This window comes from Triticum aestivum, chromosome 4A, assembly GCF_018294505.1.
Source record: "Triticum aestivum cultivar Chinese Spring chromosome 4A, IWGSC CS RefSeq v2.1, whole genome shotgun sequence".
Lineage (NCBI taxonomy): Eukaryota > Viridiplantae > Streptophyta > Magnoliopsida > Poales > Poaceae > Triticum > Triticum aestivum.
The window spans coordinates 361812281-361836273 of record NC_057803.1 but is presented as its reverse complement, the minus strand read 5'-3'; positions in this window follow the sequence as shown (position 1 = coordinate 361836273).

Genomic DNA, 23993 nt, shown 5'->3' with positions numbered 1-23993 from the left:
ATAATAGTAGCAGGAGTAGTAATGGTAACTGTGATAGCAGTAATTTTGTAGCAAGTGTAACAGTGATGATAGTAGTAGTAACTTAGCAAGAACAGCATAAGATAAATTCTTAGGCATTGGATCAGTGACTTGTTGGATGATATTCATCATGAGACAGTTATAACCTAGGGCGATACGACACTAGCTCCAGTTCATCAATATAATGTGGGCATGTATTCCGTAAATAATCATACGTGCTTATGGAAAGAACTTGCATGGCATCTTTTGTCCTACCCTCCCATGGTAGCGGCGTCCATATTGGAAACTAAGGGATATTAAGGCCTCCTTTTAATGGAGAACCAAAACAAAGCATTAACACATAGTGAATACATGAACTCCTCAAACTACAGCCATCACCAGTTGTGGTCCCGGCTATTGTCACTCCGGGATTGCCGGATCATAACACATAGTAGGTGACTATAACTTGCAAGATTGGATCTAGAACATGGATAGAATGATGATAACATGAACGGTTCAGATCTGAAATCATGGCACTTGGGCCCAAACTGACAAGCATTAAGCATGGCAAAGTCATAGCAATATCAATCTTAGAACATAGTGGATACTAGGGATCAAGCCCTAACAAAACTAACTCGATTACATGATGAATCTCATGCAACTCCTCACCGACCAGCGAGCCTACGAAGGAATTACTCACTCTCGGTGGGGAGCATCATGGAATTGGCGATGGAGAAGGGTTGGTGATGACAAAGAACGAAGATCCCACTCTTCGGAGCCCCAAACGGACTCCGGATCTGGCCTCCCGATGAAGAATAGGAGGTGACGGCGGCTCCGTCTTGTGGATCGCGATAATTCTTTCTCCCTGTTTTTTCTAGAAAAATAGGATTTTATAGCGTCGGTTTTAGGGTCTGCGGGGCCACCAGGTGGGCACAACCCACCTGGGCACGCCAGGAGAGCGAGGCGTGCCCTGGTGGGTTGTGCTCACCCAGGTGCCCCCTTTTGGTGGGTCTTGGCTTGAGAAATTCTTATTATTGATATAAAAAATCCTCGCAAAGTTTCGTTCCATTCCAAGAACTTTTATTTCTGCAGAAAACAACACCATTGTAGTTTTGCTGAAAACATCATCAGTCTGGGGTTAGTTTCATTCAAATCATGCAAATTAGAGTCCAAAACAAGAGGAAAAGCATTAGGAAAAGTAGATACGTTGGAGACATATCAACTCCCCCATGCTTAAACCTTTGCTTGTCCTCAAGCAATTCAGTTGATAAATTGAAAGTGAAAAAGAAAAACTTTTATGAACTCTTTTGCTCTTGTTTGCATAAATAAACAACACCCAGGTTTTCAGCCAACATTATAACTAACCATGCCAACAATAACTCTTAATTATTATATTAACTCATATCAATGACATAAAGAGCTAGTGAGCAATAATAAGACATATCAAATGGCAACACGTTGTCAAAACAACCATGATATAATATGACAATAGTGGTATCTTGCTAGCCCTTTCTGAGACAGCAAAACATAAATGCAGAGCACCTCCAAAGTCCAAGCAGCGGCCAAACATTGTAATTCATGGTAGAAAAGATCCAGTCATGATGCACCCAACATTAGCTACACACAATGCATAAGTCATGACAGTTGTGCTCTCAGGTTCTAGCGCTTGTTTGAGAAGGTGATGACACAACATAAAAGTACATAGATAGTCCCTTCGCAGAGGGAAGCAGTGATTTGCAGAGGTGCCAGAGCTCAAGTTTTAAAACAGAGATAAATGATATTTTGAGACATGCACCCTTCTGATTTACTTCATGACTATTAGTTATCAATATCTCCCATGCTACACAAGCTAGTGGTGGTTCCCAAGTGATAAAAAGTAAAGGTTTTGTCTCCATTGGGAGTTTTTGTTTGATTATTCGAGCAATTAACTCTTTTTGTATTTTGCAGTTTGGGACTGGGCATCCCTATTACCGCCCTTTTCTCGTGCGATGGCGAGTGAATAAACACTCGACCTGAGAATAACCCGCTTAGCATGGAAGATACCGACTACCTCCTGTCGTTCCATGAACGATCCAGGCACACAAAACGGATATCTATTTGGAAGTTTTTAGAGGTGGCACATGCAAATTTACTTAGGACGGCAGGGTAATACCGCATATAGGTAGGTATGGTGGACTCATCTGGAATAACTTTGGGTTCAGGGTTTTTGATGTACAAGCAAAATCCCCACTTAGTACATGCGAAGGCTAGCAATTAGATTGAGAAGCGGCCAGCTAGAGAGCAACAACGATCATGATCATGCATTATGCATAAGTAACATTGGACACTAGCATGATTAGGATATGAACACCATGAACATAAATATCATAGAAGCTATGTTGGTTTTGATTGAACTACATGCATGAACATGTGCAAAGTCAAGCCACTCAAACATTCAGAGGAGGATACCATATCATCATACTACATCACAATCATTTTAATGCAATGTTGATATCTAAGATAAATCATTATCCACTCCCAGCTACTTATGCATGGCATGAGAAACTATAATCTCTAATTGTCACTGCAAACATGTTTAATTATAATGGGCTGAATCACGGATACTAGGTTAAACATATTTACACAAACAGAACAAGTCGAGTTCATACCAGTTTCTCTCTGCCACAACCAGTTCATCGAATATCGTCATTATTGCCTTTGACTTGCATGACCGAATGATTGGAAAATGATAATAGTGCAAGAGTGCCATGGACTAAGCTGGAATCTGCAAAACATTTTATTCAACAGGAGAAGAAAAGGTAAAATGGGCTCTTTATTAGTTCAGCAGTTATTCATATGAGAGCCACTCAACATTTTCATCGTGGTCTTTTCCTTGGTACAACTCGAATAAAAAGAAAAGAAATTCAGAGAAACACACTGAAATATTTTTGGAGTTTTTGGTTTTCTTGAACAAGCAAATAAAAGGGAAAATCAAAAACGAGAAAATCTATTACACGGGAAAGCTCCCAACAAGCAAAAGAAGAAGAAGGAAATCTTTTTGCATTTTCTTTTTAATACTATAACTAAGCATGCGTGGAAAGTAAACTTGCTACAACTAATTTTTTTGGTTTTTTCTAAAGTTTTTCAAACACACAAGAAGAAAGCAAGAAAGAATAAAATTTAAACATGGATGATACAATGAAAAAGTGTGAACACCGACAAGATGAATAAGTGAACATGAATGTAATGTCGGTGAGAAACACGTACTCCCCCAAGCTTGGGATTTTGGCCTAACTTGGTAGTCGATCAGTAGTATGGATGGTAGTAGGGGTACTGAGGAGCGGGCATCCAGTGATCCCATTGTTGAGGCTCCTCTTCTGCCTCTACAGCAGCCTGAGCATTTCGGTAGGTGATGATGTCCACAGGCATAATCCTATATATGTCCCTGGCAACAGAATCAAACAAAGTAGGAGCAGGCAACGGAATAATATCACGAGTTTCAATGCTAAAAACCATGCTATAAGGAATAGGAATATCAGGGGATTTATCATCAGTAAAATGGTGGTGATCCATGGCAGTATGGTCTGGGTAAACCTTGGTCAGAGGGTAATCATCAGGGCATATCTCAACCTCAAAGTGAGCCGCCAAACGAGTACATAAATCCCACCATGAAATTTACCCTTAGATTTATTAAGGTGGAGGCGACGAGCCACAATAGCTCCCAAGCTAGAAGTGTTGTCACCCTCTAATGCACGACGCAAAATAGCAAGGTTTGGTGAGCTGAGCGCACCCACCTTCTCCCTAGCAAGCGAGCATTTTGCAATGAAAAGAGCAAAGTAATGAATAACAGGAAAATGCAAGCCAGAAGTAGTAATAGCTGACACCCCTCTCTCATCTCCTACTGTCAAAGTGCGATAAAAGGCCTCAAACTCAGCTGGCCTAGGCTCGGCTAAGCTCCCATAAGAGGGGATCTTGCATATGTCACAAAATTCAGTAAGTGGTATCTGATGGTTTTCAGCATATAAATCAAAGCTCACTGTAGGAGGATTATTCCTAGGCAGGAAAGTAAAGTTGTGAACAAAGATGTTTGTGAGGATTTGGTGTTGTTCACACTCATATGCGATGAAGTCGGTGAGGCCGGCATTAGCAGCATATTACATGAAATCCTGAAGGATTCCAGCCTCTTCCAGGAACGGGGTGTGCGGCCATTCACACGTCCATACTTCTGCCAACCTCCGAGGATGGAGATCACTATCATATGACTCCCCAATAACACCCTTGGAGTTCTTCTTAGAGCCAAACTTCCTAAAGATATTCATGGTTTTCCTATGAACAAAATTCTGAAATTTATTAGCCCACAAAATTTTCTCAACAAAACTTCACAAAAGTGATACGAACTACTCATAGGGATACATAGAGGCCAAAGCAAGCATTCAAACTACTTAGAACACTAAGAATTCAACATGCACGCTCATGTACAGCACCACCAAGAGTAGCTAATTATTCAAAATATAAACCACTAAAACAAAAACTAATTGGACAAACGGTGGAGTCACGTACCAAGCAACAATCCCCCGAAATAGTTTTGGAAACAAAGCTTCGAGAAAAGAGATCGAAATACGCGGGTTTGAGAGCAAGAACATGGGAGAGAGAGCAATGGAGATTTTTTCTGGAGGTAGGTGATGATGTGGTATGAAGAGATAAGTGAGGGGGCCCACGTGGGGACCACAACCCACCAGGGTGCTCCTGGGGGTCCTGGCGCACCCAGGTGGGTTGTGCCCACCTGGTGCACCTTCCTCTGATGTTATTTGCACCAAAAATTCTTAAATAATCGGAAAAAATCATATTAATTTTTCAGGGCATTCTGAGAATTTTTATTTTTGGTCATTTTTTTATTTCACGGGAAATTCAGAAAACAGACAGAACATGGAATTTTATTTTATTTAACTAATAAAAAAAGAATAAAAAGTAGGCACAGAAGGTAGTTCTTACTAAATTCATCAACTTCATACCGCTAAACAATGATCCATTAATAAGGTTGATCAAATCTTATTAACAACCACTTTTGATTAGCATGAAACCGATGAACTTTCGTAAATCACTAAGTTACATCAATGGGGATATGAATGTCCCCAACAATAAGCATTTCATATTTCTTTTTGACAGTAGGTAGAGGTATTTGAAAACTTCCAATAGTGATTGTCGGAGATTTTTCAATAACATTAATACCATTCACTTGGAATTGTTTCTTCAGAAAGTGCACTGTATGCTCATTACCATTGATATGAAAAGTGACCTTGGTTTTATTGCAATTAATAACAGCTCCTGCAGTATTCAAGAAGGGTCTACCAAGGATAATCGACATGTTGTCGTCCTCGGGCATCTCAAGTACAACAAAGTCAGTCAAAATAGTAACATTAGCAACAACAACGGGCACATCCTCACAGATACCGATAGGTATGGCAGTTGATTCGTCAGCCATTTGCAAAGATATTTCAGTAGGTGTGAGTTTATTCAAATCAAGTCTTTTATATAAAGAAAAGGCATAACACTAACACCATCTCCTAAATCACATAAAGCAGTTTTCACATAATTCTTTTTGATAGAGCAAGGTATAGTTGAAATTCCCGGATCTCCAAGTTTTTTAGGTACTCCATCTTTAAAAGTATAATTAGCAAGCATAGTGGAGATTTCAGCTTCCGGTATTCTTCTCTTATTTGTGATGATGTCTTTCATATACTTTGCATAAGGAGGCATTTTCAAGATATCAGTCAAGCGAGTACGCAAAAGACTGGCCTCAGCATTTCAGCAAAGCGTTCAAATTCTTCACCATCATTCTTTTTAGTTGACTTAGGTGGAAAAGGCATAGGTTTTTGAACCCATGGTTCTTTTTCTTTACTGTGTTTTTCTAGCAATGAAGTCTCTTTTATCATACCTTTTATTCTTAGGTTGTGGGTTATCAAGATCAATAGGTGGTTCTATCTCAACATCATTGCCTGGTTCTTTATTACTCCCTCCATTCCAAGATAGATGACCCAACTTTGTACTAAAGTTAGTACAAAGTCGAGTCATCTATTTTGGAATGGGGAGTATTTGGTTGAGTGTCTTCATGAACATCAGCATTATCTTTTTCATTATCACTAGGTGAGTGTTCATTACCAGATTGAGTTTCAGCAACACAGATAGAAACTTCATTATCATTGTCAGGAGGTTTCTCTATTTCAGGTTCACAAGGAGCATGTGAAGTCCTATCATTCTTATTTTTCTTTTTCTTTTTAGAAGAACTAGGTGCACTAGTGTTAGCTCTTTGTGAATCTTGTTCAATTCTTTTAGGGTGTACCTTAGGATAAAGTGGTTCCTGAGTTATTTTACCTCCTCTGGTTGCAACTCTAACAGCAAAGTCATGCATATTATTATTCATTTCATCAAGCAATTCTCTTTTAGATTTAGCAACTTGTTCTAACTGAGTTTGAACCATATAAGCATGCTTTCCAACACCTCTAACATCATTTGATATTCTAAATAACAAGTCACTCAAGCGAGCAATCATATTAGAATTGTATTTCAATTGTTTCATAACATTTTCATTGAAGTGATATTGTTTTCTAATATAATTTTCAAACTCATAAAGGCATTGGCTAGGACGCATATTGTGAGGATTATCATTATCATTGAACTTCATAAGAGAATTTACCTCTACCATCTTAGGAAGTTGTGGTGTATTAAGTCCATGTATTTCTTCAATAGGAGGTAAAATTTTAACATCCTCGGCTTTAATACCTTTTTCCTTCATAGATTTCTTTGCCTCTTGCATATCTTCTGGACTGAGATATATTATACCCCTGTTCTTCGGACTAGGTTTAGGAAATGGTTCAGGAACAGTCCAATCATCATAATTTTTTAATATATTATTCAATAGTTCTTCAGCTTGTCCAATAGTTTGTTCCCTGAAAACACAACCAGCACAACTATCTAAGAAGTCCCTAGAAGCATCGGTTAGTCCATTATAGAAGATATCAAGTATTTCATTTTTGTTAAGAGGATGATCAGGCAAAGCATTAAGTAATTGGCAAAGCCTCCCCCAAGATTGTGGGAGACTCTCTTCTTTAATTTGAACAAAGTTAAATATTTCCTGCAAGGCAGCTTGTTTCTTATGAGTAGGAAAATATTTTTCAGAGAAGTAATAAATCATATCCCGATGACTACGCACACAACCAGGAGTAAGAGTATTGTACCAAGCTTTAGCATCACCCTTTAATGAGAAAGGAAATAATTTGAGAATATAGTAATAGCGAGTTTTCTCTATCGGCGTTCTGGGACCGGGGGTGCACAAACTTGCCTGCCTGCGATCCGTGGTGTGGCTCCATCAGCGGCCTGGTACGGCCCAGTTCGGCAGCAACAACGCAAGACCCTCGCGAGGGGCCAAGCCTCGCGAAGCGGGTGACACCTAGACCTCCCTGGGGGCAGCCATGCTAGGCTGGCTCCCGAGGAGCAGAGATATCAAGGCAGGGTGCACCTCGTGAGGTTCACATGACGTGAGACATGACGGCCAAGACAAGGCAGGCGCCAGCGGGCATAGTGTACCAGTTTCCTCTTTGGTGCTAAGGAGGCAAGCACAGGCGCGGAGTCCCAAGGCATTTGGCAAAGGTTTCCATATCAATGCAACAAGACCAAGACTGCCAGGACGACAGGACAGAGGTCATCGCGGAGCCCACTACAGCGTTACCCCATAGCCTTTGCAGGCGAAGACTACTATTGTAAGGATAACTTGTACTAGTTGTCTCCCGTTGAATTTGGCCGTTGTGGGATCCCTTCCCGCTTACATTTTGGAAGCGGACCAAGGCCACTATAAATAGGACTTAGCCACCACCACAGAGGAGAGGATCATTCGGACCATCCCCACACCCACCAGCTCATCGAGCTCAAGAACACCTCACCTCCTGAGGCTGTTCGTCCACTGTACTAGCTAATCCTCAGCCCTTAAGGCAATCCACCACAAGGATGGAGTAGGGTATTACACCGCAAGGTGGCCCGAACCAGGATAAATCTACGTGTCTCTCGTTCTTTGGGTTCGTCGAGCTAGGCCATGGGATCGTTAGCGAGCGAGCTAGGGAGAGAGTGTTCTTCGTGCGCACCCCAGTGTTCGAACCTATCAAGGGTCTGCAGAGCCCTAAATCCGACATTTGGCGTGCCAGGTAGGGGTGCACTAAATTCTCTCTTCCGTCGATCAACGCACCGCCACTCCACCGCTTCCACGGTAGACGCTCATTGAGCCTGTGTTGAGCGCCGAGCCATTGTCGCTGCCCTTGTCGCCTAGACGGCACCCCTCGGCAGGCCTCCACGCCGCTCTCCATCACCCACTGCCAACGCCGCCACCGGCACGGCGGGAACAAGCAGCAAGCTTCATCGTTGTATCCCTCTGTGCGGCGGGATGGATGCACCGCCACCCCATCACTGACTCCGGCCGGCTCATCGTCCGATGCTCGTCGCGGGCCCGCGGACGCACACGCTGCGCTGCTCATGGTGCGCGAGCTCTTGCGCTACCGCCCAGTCGATGACCTCTATGAAGACTGGCTGGACCCATCACCGAGCTAGTCAGCGTGGCTGGGTGCTCGCCTGCACCGCCCCTCTCGCTGCCCCGTCCACCGCCAGCTGCGGGCGACGTAGCCCATGGAGCGCCTCCGCCACCTCCTGGTCAGGACGTCGCCCTCGGCCCAAGATGCGTGGCCCAGCGGCCGCAAGAAGGTGCCCCAACGCTCCCTCCACCACCACGTCGAGACCGCGCGCCGCCTGTAGCGGTGGTGCGTGATTGCCAAGATCAGGCTCCACCTCCACGATGGGCCTCGGTGAGCACATCGGGCTGCCGTGCCTTCACCCTCGAGCTACACAATGTCGTCTGGCGAGGCAAGCTCAAGCCTGACCTGCCTCCGTGTTACGACAGCACCCCCGACCCTGCGGAGTTCCTGCAGCTCTACGAGCTGAGCATCAAGGTGGCCAGCTACGACGAGAAGGTCATGGTGAACTGGTTTCCCATGGCCCTCAAGGACGGCGCACGCTCGTGGCTCTTGAACCTGCCCGTGGGATCATCTCCTCCTGGGGCGAGATGCACGAGCATTTCATCACCAATTTCCAAGGCACTCGTGACCGCCCACCTGCCACGGGTGACCTGCAGCGCATCAAGCAACAGCCTTGGGAGACCCTGCAGAAGTACATCCAACGCTTCAACAGGGTTTGCCTCAAGATCCCCAAGGTTTCTGACGAAGCCATCATCTCGGCGTTCTCCGATGGCGTCCGCGATGTCAAGATGAAGGAGGAGCTCGCCATCCACAAGGATTTGTGCACGGCCCTAGAGATGTTCAACATGGCTGCCAAGTGCGCGAGGGCTGAGGAGGGGCGCCTCTCCCTCATCGAGCTCCCGGCTTCCGACCTAGAAGACAAGAAGGCCAAGACCAAGGACATGAAGCACAAGGGGGCGGCCATGCTCGTGGCTGAACCAGAGATGAAGCGCGGCTGCGACCATACCGAGTCATCCAAGGCCAGCCGCCCGTTCTTCGCCTTCCACAACGTACACAGCCACAACACCAATGACTGTCAGGAGCTCAGGGTCATCCGTGATGGGCGCTTCGGTCGACGCCATGAGCGCAACGACCGAGGCTATGGCCAAGGAGGAGCCATAAGTGGAGGATGTTGGGACGACCGCGGCCCCCGGCAGGAGTGGCACGACCAGTCATGTGAGGATCGTTGGCAAGGCCAGCCTCGCGAGGGCATCTAGAGAGACCAGCCTCATCAGGACCGTCCTTAGGGCAACGCCGGCCTCCCTCCGCTGCCACCACCACCAAGAAGGAACGACGACCACCACCAAGACGAGGGGGATGGGGGCTTCTAGGAGTCTCGCGCCATCACCTGCATCTTGGGTGGCGCTCAAGCCCCAGCCTCCCACCGCATCTTCAAGCAGTTTGCTCGCGAGGTGAACGCAGCCCTTCCTAGACTTAAGGCCACACGTCCGCTCAGGTGGTCCAAGTGCACCATCACCTTCAGCTCGTCCGACTAGCTCAAGTACACGGCAACTACCAGCGCTCTCCTGATGCTTTGCTCACCCGTCATCAGCAATGTCCTTGTCACCAAGACCCTTATCGATGGCAGCGCGAGACTCAATGTTCTTTCCATTGAGACATTCGACCGCCTCCAAGTGTTGTTTGATCAGCTGCAGCCCACCAAGCCCTTCTTAGGAGTGACCGATGGCTCCACCACCCCAATAAGGCAGATCCACCTCCCTGTCACCTTCGGCCAGCATGACAACTACCGCACCAAGCTCATCGACTTCAACATCGCCCACATCCGTCTGCCATACAATGCCATCCTTGGATATCCGGCCCTGGCCAAGTTCATGGTTGTGACCCACCACGGCTACAACGTCCTCAAGGATGCCAGGAAGCTGCGGCGTTATCATGGTCGCCTGCGAGGAGAAGGCCGCGGTGTGCTCCCTTGAGCGCGCCTACCAGGCTACGACAGTTGAAGACCTAGACAACAAAGGCGCCATCTACCCTCCTAAGGCAGTACCCAAGAAGAAGAAGCAGTTGCTTCACCAAGGGCCTCAGGAAAGCGGTGTCTCCAGTGGCACCACCTCAGGACCAGTGCTCACGGATGGGGCGTGTCCCTCTCTTGCATAGTAAGGCGCGCCCGACGCCCTCCTAAGGCTGGGCTCGAGGGCTCTCTTCTAGAGGGCCTCTGACCTAGCCAATGTCACGAGGGAGGCACTCAGGCGCAACATGGAGGCATGCTTCACCACGTGCTTCCCTCACGATGGCACTAGGCACAAGGTGCTAGGTGCTCAGGAGTTCATCACCAAGGCGACCGAGGAGCTTCAAGAGGCGAGGCGACCATCGCCTACCACCTGGCGCAGCCCCTTGTCTTGGCGAGGACAACGAGCTACGCGTCTGCGTCAACCTCCCCGGGCTCAACAGAGCTGCAACTCAAGAGCGCTTCTGGCCTTCACACGCTGGTCGGTGTGAGGGCCCACCTCACAGCTACGTTTGCATGCCTTTCGGCCTGCCGAGCATGGTTACCGCCTACTAGCGTGATGTCTACTACACAACCTTCTTCTTGTAGACGTTGTTGGGCCTCCAAGTGCAAAGGTTTGTAGGACAGTAGAAAATTTCCCTCAAGTGGATGACCTAAGGTTTATCAATCCGTAGGAGGCGTAGGATGAAGATGGTCTCTCTCAAGCAACCCTGCAACCAAATAACAAAGAGTCTCTTGTGTCCCCAACACACCCAATACAATGGTACATTGTATAGGTGCACTAGTTCAGCAAAGAGATGGTGATACAAGTGGTATATGGATAGTAGATAAATGTTTTTGTAATCTGAAATTATAAAAACAGCAAGGTAACTAATGATAAAAGTGAGCGTAAACGGTATTGCAATGCGTTGAAACAAGGCATAGGGTTCATACTTTTGCTAGTGCAAGTCCCCTCAACAATAATAACATAATTGGATCATATAACTATCCCTCAACATGCAACAAAGAGTCACTCCAAAGACACTAATAGCGGAAAACAAACGAAGAGATTATGGTAGGTACGAAACCACCTCAAAGTTATTCTTTCCAATCAATCCGTTGGGCTATTCCTATAGGTGTCACAAACAGCCCTAGAGTTCGTACTAGAATAACACCTTAAGACACAAATCAATCAAAACCCTAATGTCACCTAGATACTCCAATGTCACCTCAAGTATCCGTGGGTATGATTATACGATATGCATCACACAATCTCATATTCATCTATTCAACCAACACATAGAACCTCAAAGAGTGCCCCAAAGTTTCTACCGGAGAATCATGACGAAAACATGTGCCATCCCCTATGCATAGGTTCATGGGTGGAACCCGCAAGTTGATCACCAAAACATACATCAAGTGAATCACGTGATATCCCATTGTCACCACAGATACGCACGGCAAGATATACATCAAGTGTTCTCAAATCTTTAAAGACTCAATCTGATAAGATTACTTCAAAGGGGAAACTCAATCAATTACAAGAGAGTAGAGGGGGGAACAAACATCATAGGATCCAAATATAATAGCAAAGCTCACGATACATCAAGATCATACCACCTCAAGAACACGAGAGAGAGAGAGAGATCAAACACATAGCTACTGGTACATACCCTCAGCCCCGAGGGAGAACTACTCCCTCCTCGTCATGGAGAGCACCGGGATGATGAAGATGGCCACCGGAGAGGGATTCCCCCTCCGGCAGGGTGCCGAAACGGGTCTAGATTGCTTTTTGGTGGCTACGGAGGCTTCTGCCGGCGGAACTCTCGATCTATTGTGCTCCTAGGTAGTTTTAGGGTATATGGAGATATATAGGCGGAAGAAGTATGTCAGGGGGGCCATGAGGGGCCCACGAGGGTGGAGGGCGCGCCCAGGGGGGTGGCCGTGCCCCTGCCTCGTGGCCTCCTCGTAGATCCCCTGATGTGCACTCCAAGTCTTCTGGGCTTCTTCTGATCCAAAAATAAGTTCCGTGAAGTTTCAGGTCAATTGGATTCCGTTTGGTTTTCCTTTTCTGCGATATTCTAAAACAAGGTAAAAACAGAAACTGGCACTGGGCTCTGGGTTAATAGGTTAGTCCCAAAAATCATATAAAATAGCAAATAAATGCATATAAAACATCCAAGGTTGATAATATAATAGCATGGAACAATCAAAAATTATAGATACGTTGGAGATGTATCAGCATCCCCAAGCTTAATTCTTGCTCGTCCTCGAGTAGGTAAATGATAAAACCAGAATTTTTGATGTGGAATGCTACCTAACATATTCATCATGTATTTATCTTCATTGTAGCATGAATATTCAGATCCATAAGATTCAAGACAAAAGTTTAATATTGACATAAAAAATAATAATACTTCAAGCATACTAACCAAGCAATCATGTCTTCTCAAAATAACATGGCCAAAGAAAGCTATCCCTACAAAATCATATAGTCTGGCTATGCTCCATCTTCACCACACAACGTATTTAAATCATGCACAACCCCGATGACAAGCCAAGCAATTGTTTCATACTTTTGATGTTCTCAAACTTTTTCAATCTTCACGCAATACATGAGCGTGAGCCATGGGCATAGCACTATAGGTGGATAGATATCCTCACATCAACTAGGCGTATCAACGGGCTATGGAGATGCCCATCAATAGATATCAATGTGAGTGAGTAGGGATTGCCATGCAACAGATGCACTAGAGCTATAAGTATATGAAAGCTCAACAAAAGGAACTAAGTGGGTGTGCATCCAACTCGCTTGATCACGAAGACCTAGGGCAATTTGAGGAAGCCCGTCATTGGAATATACAAGCCAAGTTCTATAATGAAATATTCCCACTAGTATATGAAAATGACAACATAGGAAACGCTCTATCATGAAGATCATGGTGCTACTTTGAAGCACAAGTGTGGTAAAAGGATAGTAGCATTGTCCCTTCTCTCTTTTTCTCTCATTTTTTTATTTTTTTATTTGGGCCTTCACTTTTTTTATGGCCTCTATTTTTTTTCTTTTTTATTTGGGCTTCTTTGGCCTCTTTTATTTATTTATTTTTGTCCGGAGTCTCATCTCGACTTTTGGGGGAATCATAGTCTCCATCATCCTTTCCTCACTCGGACAATGCTCTAATAATGATGATCATCACACTTTTATTTACTTACAACTCAAGAATTACAACTCGATACATAGAACAATATATGACTCTATATGAATGCCTCCGGCGGTGTACCGGGATGTGCAATGATGCATGAGTGACATGTATGAAAGAATTATGAACGGTGGCTTTGCCACAAATACGATGTCAGCTACATGATCATGCATAGCAATATGACAATGATGAAGCGTGTCATAATAAACGGAACGGTGGAAAGTTGCATGGCAATATATCTCGGAATGGCTATGGAAATGCCATGATAGGTAGGTATGGTGGCTGTTTTGAGGAAGGTATATGGTGGGTTTATGATACCGGCGAAAGGTGCGCGTTATTAGAGAGGCTAGCAATGGTGGAAGGGTGAGAGTGCGTATAATCCATGGACTCAACATTAGTCATAAAGAACTCACATACTTATTGCAAAAATCTATTAGTTATCGAAACAAAGTACTACACGCATGCTCCTAGGGGGATAGATTGGTAGGAAAAGACCATCGCTCGTCCCCGACCACCACTCATAAGGAGGACAATCAATAAATACATCATGCTCCAACTTCATCACATAACGGTTCACCATACGTGCATGCTACGGGAATCACAAACTTCAACACAAGTATTTCTCAAATTCACAACTACTCAACTAGCATGACTCTAATATCACCATCCCCATATCTCAGAACAATTATCAAGTATCAAACTTCTCTTAGTATTCAATGCACTCTATATGAAAGTTTTTATTATATCCCTCTTGGATGCCCATCATACTAGGACTAATTTCATAAACAAAGAAAATTACCATGCTGTTCTAAATACTCTCAAAGTAATATAAGTGAAGCACGAGAGTTCATCTATTTCTCCAAAATAAAACCACCACCGTGCTCTAAAAAGATATAAGTGAAGCACTAGAGCAACAACAAACTACTCCGAAAGATATAAGTGAAGATCAATGAGTAGTTGAATAATTATGTAACTATGTGAAGACTCTGTAACATTTAATAATTTCATACCTTGGTATTTTATTCAAACAGCAAGAAAAACAAAGGAAAATAAAATGACGCTCCAAGAAAAACACATATCATGTGGTTAATAAAAATATAGCTTCAAGTAAAGTTACGGATGAACGAAGACGAAAGAGGGGATGCCTTCCGGGGAATCCCCAAGCTTAGGCTCTTGGTTGTCCTTGAATATTACCTTGGGGTGCCTTGGGCAACCCCAAGCTTAGGCTCTTGCCACTCCTTATTCCATAATCCATCGAATCTTTACCCAAAACTTGAAAACTTCACAACACAAAACTTAACAGAAAACTCGTGAGCTCCGTTAGTATAAGAAAGCAAATCACCATCATAAGGTACTGTAATGAACTCATTATTTATTTATATTGGTGTTAAACCTAATGTATTACAACTTATCTATGGTTTATAAACTATTTTACTAGTCATAGATTCATCAAAATAAGTAAACAACACATGAAAAAACAGAATCTGTCAAAAACAGAACAGTCTGTAGTAATATGGATCAAACGTATACTTATGGCACTCATAAAATTCTCAAATAAATTTCTGGACCTGAGGAATCTATCTATTAATCATCTTCAAAAAGAATTAACTAAATATCAGTATCCAAATAAAAATGGCAGTAATTCTCGTGAGCGCTAAAGTTTCTGTTTTTTACAGCATGATCAACAAGAATTTCCCCAAGTCTTCCCAAAGGTTCTACTTGGCACAAACACTAATTAAAACATAAAAACTCAATCAAAACAGAGGCTAGATGAATTATTTATTACTAAGCAGGAGCAAAAGGCAAGGAACTAAAATAAAATTGGGTTGTCTCCCAACAAGCGCTATCGTTTAACGCCCCTAGCTAGGCATGAGGATTTCAATGATGCTCACATAAAGGATAAGAATTGGAACATAAAGAGAGCATCATGAAGAATATGACTAGCACATTTAAGTCTAACCAACTTCCTATGCATAGGTATTTTGTGAGCAAACAACTTGTGGGAACAAGAATCAACTTGCATAGGAAAGCAAAACGAGCATAAATTCGAAATTTTAAGCACATAGAGAGGAAACTTGATATTATTGCAACTCCTACAAGCATATATTCCTCCCTCATAATAATTTTCAGTAGCATCATGAATGAATTCAACAATATAACCAGCATTTAAAGCATTCTTTTCATGATCTACAAGCATAGAAATTTTATTACTCTCCACACAAGCAAAATTCTTCTCATGAATAATAGTGGGAGCAAACTCAACAAAATAATTATCATGTGATTGAAAATTAAGATCAAGATGACAAGTTTCATGGTTATCATTATTCTTTAAAGCATATGTGTCATCACAATAGTAATCATAGATAGGAGGCATGCTTTCATCATAATAAATTTGCTCATCAAAACTTGGGGGACAAAAAATATCATCTTTATCAAACATAGCTTCCCCAAGCTTGTGGCTTTGCATATCATTAGCATCATATATATTCAAGGAATTCAGACTAACAACATTGCAATCATGCTCATCATTCAAAGATTTAGTGCCAAACATTCTAATGCATTCTTATTCTAGCACTTGAGCACAATTATCGGAATCCTTATTCTCACGAAAGACATTAAAAAGATGAAGCATATGAGGCATCCTTAGTTCCATTTTTTGTAATTTTTGTTTATAAACTAAACTAGTGATAAAACAAGAAACTAAAAGACTCGATTGCAGGATCTAAAGATATACCTTCAAGCACTCTCCTCCCTGGCAACGGCGCCAGAAAAGAGGTTGATGTCTACTACACAACCTTCTTCTTGTAGACGTTGTTGTGCCTCCAAGTGCAGAGGTTTGTAGGACAGTAGAAAATTTCCCTCAAGTGGATGACCTAAGGTTTATCAATCCATAGGAGGCGTAGGATGAACATGGTCTCTCTCAAGCAACCCTGCAACCAAATAACAAAGAGTCTCTTGTGTCCCCAACACACCCAATACAATGGTAAATTGTATAGGTGCACTAGTTCGGCGAAGAGATGGTGATACAAGTGGTATATTGATAGTAGATAAAGGTTTTTGTAATCTGAAATTATAAAAACAGCAAGGTAACTAATGATAAAAGTGAGCATAAACGGTATTGCAATGCGTTGAAACAAGGCCTAGGGTTCATAATTTTGCTAGTGCAAGTCCCCTCAACAATAATAACATAATTAGATCATATAACTATCCCTCAACATGCAACAAAGAGTCACACCAAAGTCACTAATAGCGGAGAACAAACGAAGAGATTATGGTAGGGTACGAGACCACCTCAAAGTTATTCTTTCCAATCAATCCGTTGGGCTATTCCTATAGGTGTCACAAACAGCCCTAGAGTTCATACTAGAATAACACCTTAAGACACAAATCAATCGAAACCCTAATGTCACCTAGATACTCCAATGTCACCTCAAGTATCCGTGGGTATGATTATACGATATGCATCACACAATCTCAGATTCATCTATTCAACCAACACATAGAACCTCAAAGAGTGCCCCAAAGTTTCTACTGGAGAATCACGACGAAAACGTGTGCCAACCCCTATGCATAGGTTCATGGGCGGAACCCGCAAGTTGATCACCAAAACATACATCAAGTGAATCACGTGATATCCCATTGTCATCACAAATACGCACGGCAAGACATACATCAAGTGTTCTCAAATGTTTAAAGACTCAATCCGATAAGATTACTTCAAAGGTGAAACTCAATCCATTACAAGAGAGTAGAGGGGGAAGAAACATCATAGGATCCAAATATAATGGCAAAGCTCACAATACATCAAGATCGTACCACCTCAAGAACACGAGAGAGAGAGAGATCAAACACATAGCTACTGGTACATACCCTCAACCCCGAGGGAGAACTACTCCCTCCTTGTCATGGAGAGCACCGGGATGATGAAGATGGCCACCGGAGAGGGATTCCCCCTCCGGCAGGGTGCCCGAACGGGTCTAGATTGCTTTTTGGTGGCTACAGAGGCTTCTGGCGGCGGAACTCCCGATCTATTGTGCTCCATGGTAGTTTTAGGGTATATGGAGATATATAGGCAGAAGAAGTACGTCAGGGGGCCACGAGGGCCCACGAGGGTGGAGGGCGCGCCCAGGGTGGTGGGCGTGCCCCCTGCCTCGTGGCCTCCTCGTAGATCCCCTGACGTGCACTCCAAGTCTTCTGGTCTTCTTCTGATCCAAAAATAAGTTCCGTGAAGTTTCAGGTCAATTGGATTCCTTTTGGTTTTCCTTTTCTGCGATATTCTACAACAAGGTAAAAATAGAAACTGGCACTGGGCTCTGGGTTAATAGGTTAATCTCAAAAATCATATAAAATAGCATATAAATGCATATAAAACATCCAAGGTTGATAATATAATAGCATGGAACAATAAAAAATTATAGATACGTTGGAGACATATCATAGCGTCGCCTACGAAGCATTGTGGCTATTCAGGATGCTAGGTACCACGCGGTCCTGGCGAAGGCAGCGACGGTTCTCTGCGAACTTCCCGAGCCTTCAGAGCCTCCAGAGGTGCAAGACCAAGCGGCTCGTGAGGAGCGACCCCTCCAGGGCGCATCCTCAGCTACTTCAACATTTCTCCAGAAACGGCACCCGGTGACATTTTCCAATTTATCCAGTTGGGGGCGCCCCTTGGGCTGCATCATCCCCATGTCGCATGGGCCTGTCCCTGTGGCGTGTATCCTTTTGTATCTTTAGTTTACCTTGTTGGGGGCGCCCCTTGGGCTGCATCATCCCTAGGCCGCGTAGGGTCCATCCCGGCGGCATGTATCGTTCTCGCATTTATATGGACTAGCTTTATCTCCTTCCATGAGGTAATTTAAGATTATTATATGCCTGTCCGGTACTTCAATACCATGAACGTCGTGCGCCCTTGCAAACCCACCCACGACCGCCTCATGATTAAGGACTGGCACGGCATATGTGCTCGGGTCCGTCCCTGCAGCGTCGCTAAACCCAAGAGGCTGAGCTCTGGCTCGCGGGCCAGATCCCGTGTACGTCACCTCCCATGGCCCTTGGTGCCTTGTTCTCGCATGACCTATCATGGGCGGACGAGCCAGGGCGCATGACCTTGTGCCTCACCAACACAGGAGCCGCGTGTCGGTTGCCTTTCTTCAGGATTTTCGCATGAGAAGACTGGGCACGGCGTCTATGCTCGGGTCCGTCCCTGTAGCGTCGATAAACCCAACAACTGAGCTATGGCTGGCGGGCGAGCCCCGTTCACGTCACCTCCTGGGGTCATTGGTGTCTGGCCTTCTCATGTGATCACCTCAGGAGATTCATTCAGCACAGGTTGCCTAACCATCTCACAGGACCATCACAACTATCAAGAATCAAATTCAGGCACAACCCGCCTTGAGGTAGGGCCTCATGAGTCTCGTGCTGGCTCACGAGTTCCTAGACACACGTCGTCTAACCCTGCCATGCAAGCCATGTGTCAGGGCAGGGCTGTACACGCCCTAGGGCTCCACTCAGAGGGAGCCCTCACCCACGCACCAGTGGAAGCACCATGCTCCGCGCTGGCAGTCAACACGGTTGAGGCGCGGCTATGCCCGTGCAAGTGTGGAAGCGCCATGCTCCGTGCTAGTGATAAACAACTGAGGGCGGCCCCATGGATGCATCAACCTCAGGGAGCCGCCAGGCTCAGTGTCTGGCCTCATCGCAATGCTCCTCCTTCGGGAGAGTCGCGCGAGGGGGCTGGGCACGGGGGCTACACTCAGGCCACACCTAGCGTACGCCAACCTATCAGGTCCCTCGGACCTGGTTGTCGCGCGTCCCTCCCGAGCGGGACCTCAGCGAGGAAAGGTATGGAGGTCTGTTTGTACGTCAAGGGGGACTTCTTCAACCCCCTTCCATAGAGATCCTGCAATGCCTTGCGGGACCTCTTCTCAAGGGAATCGAAGGTAGCACGATCAACGGCAAGAATGTTAGCCTTGGCCTCTAGCAGGGCCTTCTCCCCCTCCACCTCCTTCCTCAGCTTCTCTAAGCGATCACCCTCTGCGACCTGCGCCCGCGCCAACTGCTCTAGCTCGGTGTCATGGCCAGCGACCGCGTCTTCTTGAGCCTTCAGCCCCTCCTCTCGTGTCTCGTGTTAATGAGCCTCAGCAGCTCGTTCGTTGTGCAGGGTCTCCAGCTCGGCCTCTACCACCTGGCAACGCTCCCTAGCAACCTTGGCATCCTTCAACACCACCTCGCGGGGCTGCGACCAGGTCTGCAGCATGCTTACCCTCCTCAGAAGCTGCCATGGCCTAACCCCATGTCGCCCTCACAGATGCATCGGATCACAGCCACCCCGAGACCAACTCCAGTTGCCCCGACGCCAGCCGACGGTCAGCACCCTGAAGGTCATTGCGAAGCTGGGTCAGAAGGTCATCCTATAGGGCATCAGGCGAAGCAGGGGGATCACTGCCTAGCAGTACGACGGACGGGGGAAGAGACGGCATCGACACTAAGGCCTGTAGGTCAGCGGCAGCAGAAGGGGCCGGGGGCTCCTGAGCCTTCGTGACCTCGGCAGGCGAGCTGGGGGCGGGAGCCTTAGGAGCAGGCTTGGCTACGGAGATCACCTTCTCCTGAGGACAAGCTTCTGGATCTCGCGAGGAAGACCCGGCCGCTGAGGCGCGGGAGCCATCACCGTCCTTCCGCGCCGGAGGTGGCACGGCCGCGGCAGGCCGCTGGGCCTCAGGGGTGGCAGTCGCCCCCTTCTTCTTCACCGCTGGCGCTGGCCTAATGGCACAAAGGGGAGACATCAAGAAACTACGGCAAGGATAGGAACGAAGGATCAGGATGGAGAGCTTACAGGTCCACTGCGGCGTACTCCCTCACCCTCTTCTAGAGCACCAAGCCCGAAGGCTCGCGGGCTAGGACACCGGCACACGAGCCCCAGGGGCAAACAAGAGCACGGCGGCCGGACCCGCAGCAGCGTCGGCTGGTGATGAAGCAGGAGCTTCACCTCGGAAGATAAGCACTGATCTGCTCTTCTTCAGGACCCAGGCCTGCAGCTTCTTCGGGGGCGTGCCCTTAGACCTCGTGGTGACCCCGGTGGGGTGCGGCGACCCCCTCACCGGATGCTCGCTAGTGTCGTTGTCGTCGTCAGGGAGGGTGCGGAGGAGATCTGCCAAGCACATAGGAGAACTCTCCCCCTCCCCCTTCCAGGTCGCCTACGAGTCCGACCTCTCCTCCTGGCCGGACTCACCAGAGGACACCACCACCGGGGCTCCAGCGGGCACCGGCGGCACGAGTCGGCGCTCGTCGAAGACAGGCATGGCGATGGCGATCTTTGCCCCATCCGGGCGGCGGTACAATGGAAGATGGGAATCAGGCGGGTACCCCTGGTCCTCCTCGACCAGGAGGCGGAGTGCCTTGTCCAACTCCTCGTCGGACAAGGCATCCGGGTGCATGCAGAGGTCGCCTCCCTCGTCCGTGAGCTTCCATAAGGGGCGTGAGCATGCCTGGAGTGGGGCCAGGCGCTGCGCAGGTACTCCTTCATGATCATGGCCCCGTCAGCTTCTCCGCCTTCGGGTCATCGGGCTTCAGGTCAGCCACCATCTTCCCCAACATCTTCTCCGCCCACAGATCGGTGAGCTTCATGCTATTCCACCCCTCATGAGGCACTGGCATCCCCGTCGGCAGCACCAGCAGAGGGTAGGGGCTCATGGCATCCATGAGGACCCACTAGTTCCGGAAGCCATCCACCTTCTTCCCGACTCTTGAAATTGTGTTGCTCCCATTGGCCGCAACAAAGTTGGCGCACCCCAAGCATTGGCCCTCCTTGTTCCAGAGGTAGAAGAAATGGCGAAGCGGCGCCATGGACAACATCACCCCCATGAATGCTTTGCAGTAAAAGGCAAAGATCGACAGGAGGATGACAAAGTTGGGATGAAGATGGAGGGCATGGAGCTTGTAATGGCGAAGGACGACATAGAAAAATTCAAAGAAAGGGGGGACCAGCCCCGCGAAGACACTGTGCATGAAGAATGGGTAGAAGGTACTACCCGAGGCCTCCGGTTCGGCGGAGCCAGCCCGAAGCATGCTCTCCCCCCCCCTCATTTCTGTTGCCCGCTGCCACCAGGAGTGCGGCGGCGAGGTTCTTCTTCGAGACCGTGGGCGCGCTTAGGCCCGGCTCGAACCAGGAGTGCACGGCCTTAGCCTTGTTGATGGCCATCGGCCGCAACCTTTGAGGAAAGTTTGATGGATATGGAGTCTCTTTGGGCAAGAAGGGGAAGGGGATCTGGAACAAGACGAAGGGAGAGCTTTGAAAGCCCTGTGGTAGGCACCATCCCTTTTTGTCAAGCAAGGACGATTGCCGAGGCAGCGTGGGAAGCAGAGGCGCCCATGTCCAGTCAGTCGCCATGCGTCGACCGAGGCCACAGGCACTTGGGGCCCGCGGCGCTCCGCACTTGCTCTTTGGCTTCGTCTCGAAGCCAAGTTCGAGCGCGCCTTGGGCCTGGGGGCTACTGTCAGCGTTCTGGGACTGGGGGTGCCCGGACTTGCCTGCCTGTGGCCCGTGGCGTGGCTCCATCAGCGGCCTGGGACGCCCAGTTCGGCAACAACAAAGCAAGACCTCGCGAGGGGCCAAGCCTCGCGAGGCGGGCGACACCAAGACCTCCCTGGGGGCAGCCATGCTAGGCTGGCTCCCGAGGAGTGGAGATATCAAGGCAAGGTGCACCTCGCGAGGTTCACATGACGTGAGCCATGACGTCCAAGGCCAGGCGGGCGCCAGTGGGCGGAGTATACCAGTTTCCTCTTTGGTGCTAAGGAGGCAAGCGCAAGCGCGGGGTCCCGAGGCATCAAGCAAAGGTTCCCATATCGGTGCAACAAGACCAAGACCACCAGGATGATAGGACACAGGTCATCGTGGAGCATTACAGTGTCACCCCAAAGCCTTTGCAGGCGAAGACTACTTTTGCCCGGATAATTTGTACTAGTTGTCTCCCTTCGAATTTGGCCATTGTGGGATCCCTTCCCACCTACATTTGGGAAGAGGACCAAGGCCACTATAAATAGGACTTAGCCACCACCATAGAGGAGAGGATCATTCGGACCATCCCCACACCCACCAGCTCATCGAGCTCAAGAACACCTCACCTCTTGAGGTTGTTCGTCCACTGTACTAGCTAATCCTCAGCCCTTAAGGCAATTCACCACAAAGCTGGAGTAGGGTTTTAGACCGCAAGGTGGCCCGAACCAGGATAAATCTCTTTGTCTCTCGTTCCTTGGGTTCGTCGAGCTAGGCCGTGGGATCATTACGAGCGAGCTAGGGAGAGTGTGTTCTTCGTGCGCACCCTAGTGTTTGAACCTCTCAAGGGTCTGCGGAGCCCTGAATCCGACATTCTCATCGTGAGTAAAAAGGGTGGCTATGTCATTCAACTTAGTAAGATGTGCCACAACAGTTTCATTTTCATAACCATGGAAAGGATCAAATTCAACCAAAGTAATTAACTCTGGGTCGACAGAGAATTCATAATCCTTATGATCGATAAAGATAGGTGAAGTAGCAAACTTAGGATCACATTTCATTCTAACATTTAAAGATTTTTCTTTATACTTGCATAATAATTTCTCTAGATCATCTCTATCTCTGCAAGCAAGTATATCTCTAGTTATTTCTTCACTGATAACATAACCTTCTGGTACCTTAGGCAATTCATATCTAGGAGGGCTAGTTCTAGCAGGTGTTTCAGGAGTTTCAGTTTCAAGCTCATCATCAGATTCAACACCATCATGTTGTATAACTCTAGAAATTTGTTTATCAAGAAAGTCACCAAGTGGCACATCATCATTAAGCAAGGTACTAGCATCATCATAAACATTATCCATAGCAGAGGTAGCATCATCAATAACTTGCGACATATCAGAATTAATAGCATGTGGTGGTGTTGCAAGTTTACTTATAACAGAAGGTGAATCTAAAGCAGAACTGGATGTCAGTTCCTTACCTCCCCTCGTCTTCAAGGGAAATATATTAGTTTTAGAATCCTTCAGATTCTTCATAGTGATAATATGATAATAATCCCAAGTAACTCAACAAATATAGGTATGCTCCCTGGTAACGGCGCCAGAAAAAGGTCTTCATAACACACAAGTATAGGGGATCGCAATAGTTTTCGAGAGTAGAGTATTCAACCCAAATTTATAGATTCGACACAAGGGGAGCCAAAGAATATTTGAAGGTATTAGCAGCTGAGTTTTCAATTCAACCATACCTGGAGATTAATTATCTGTAGCAAAGTGATCAGTAGCAAAGTAATATGATAGTTTTGATAATAGTAGCAGCAGTAGTAA